Genomic DNA, 1,766 nt, shown 5'->3' with positions numbered 1-1,766 from the left:
GTGATGCACTCTGCGGTTGAGAAGTCGGTATGATGGCCAAGTGCTGAACCCTAAAAAGCTACTGAGCTCGCAGTGGATGAGAAGGATGAGGTCACTGCCAGGCTAGTGGTCACCGGTGAAGCTATTCTACCATATCCCAAACAATAACAGGTCGATATGGGATGTAAGAAGAACATTTTGTACATTCAGTTCATAAGTGCACCAAAGGGTAGGGTGATACTCATCTTTTTTTTCGTTTGATGTTTCCTTGAACCTGCTTTCCCAAACCTAATTATAATCTAATCCAGTCCAGTACACTTGAGTAAAATGCTACTGCCTTTGACTTCTACCGCTACCCTTTGCTCCACCAGCCAACGCGTGGCCTACAACCATGAAAACAGATCAGTTTGCACCCAACTACCCAGATTCTGCCACCTGACTGTCCTTCATGGCCACCTTCCAGCCAGAGATGCCATCTCCAGCGAACGCGGCGGCTCCACGCATTCCCAACAGCACTCAGGCGATGGCCATGATCCTAAAGCGGGTCGGATGGCAGATACCGGGCGGCACAACAATCGTCCCGCTTATGCACCTAACGGTCCGCCTAGCGACACAGCTGCAATGCGGGTGGTCCAGGCCCCGACCGACTGCGAACAGGCCCCCTGGGATGTGATCGCCCTGGCGGCCCTGTCTGCTATAGAGGTAGGCAGGTGCTGCCTGCGAGCAGCCGGAGGACGGCTGGAAAGGGCGGCTAACCCCGCGACGCAACGGCCAGAGCAAGCGCAACAGATCCAGGCGCAAGGACCCCAACAGCGGCGGATAACGGACTTCTCCCACCTGGGCAATGGAGCGAGACCGCAGGAGGGCCCGTTGCTGAACGCGCCGGTACTCGAGGATCAAACGCAGGGGCGAGTGTTTTGCGCGTTCAATGCTTGCCAAGCAGTGAAAGCTGGGGCATTGATTATTAGCGTCTTATAAATTATATACATAAGGATGTTTTGTAACTTTGGACCATCATTTCCATGGCCATCTGCTGGGCGTCCGCTGGAACGGTCAGGATGTACGGCGTTGCGGACAGGGAAGCGTCCGCGGGCGGGGTATAAGTTCCTGCAAAGCACTCGGCACAAATCAGCTGCGTCTACGCACTTGCATCAGGTACAAAGTCGACATTCCTCCTTTCGCATGCATTGGGTAGACGGCAATTCCCCGCAGCGGCCCCCTTGGCAATCCAATCCCTTGGCTCAGCCAACCCTGCCACTATGAGCCACTGTAACGGATCTCCTTGTACATCTTATACATGCCACTACCACCACCATCACCACCACTTATAATTGGTTTAACCGTAAGTCCTCCCTAATATCGTGGCCTCGTATTTTGTCGCATAGTGTCGTACAGTATAGCTGTAGCATCGTCATAGGTAAGGTTAGTCTCGGATCCGGCAAAACACAAAACAAAATTACACGCCTACTGGTAATAAAGGCACAAGCAAGCACGCATTCACACGTAAACCACCACTGCCACAGCCATTCACTGCAACACACGTACACACGTACACACACACAAAAGGCTGACCCGTTATCCGACAGGCAAACACCAAAACCAAACGCCTCCAAACCAATAACATCGCAATTCTCTTCTCCCCCCCCCACTCGCAGCCAGCTCTCTCTCCTCCCCTCTCCTCCCACCCCCCATGTACAGCACCTCCTGCCCCCATAGCCCCTCATCATTGCCGTCGGAAGGTACCCTAGCCACGCTACCCAAGCGCCACTGGCGCCGCCGCCGCCACT

The sequence above is a fragment of the Volvox carteri genome, assembly GCF_000143455.1.
Source record: "Volvox carteri f. nagariensis unplaced genomic scaffold VOLCAscaffold_25, whole genome shotgun sequence".
Lineage (NCBI taxonomy): Eukaryota > Viridiplantae > Chlorophyta > Chlorophyceae > Chlamydomonadales > Volvocaceae > Volvox > Volvox carteri.
Note: the sequence above shows the minus strand (reverse complement) of the source record.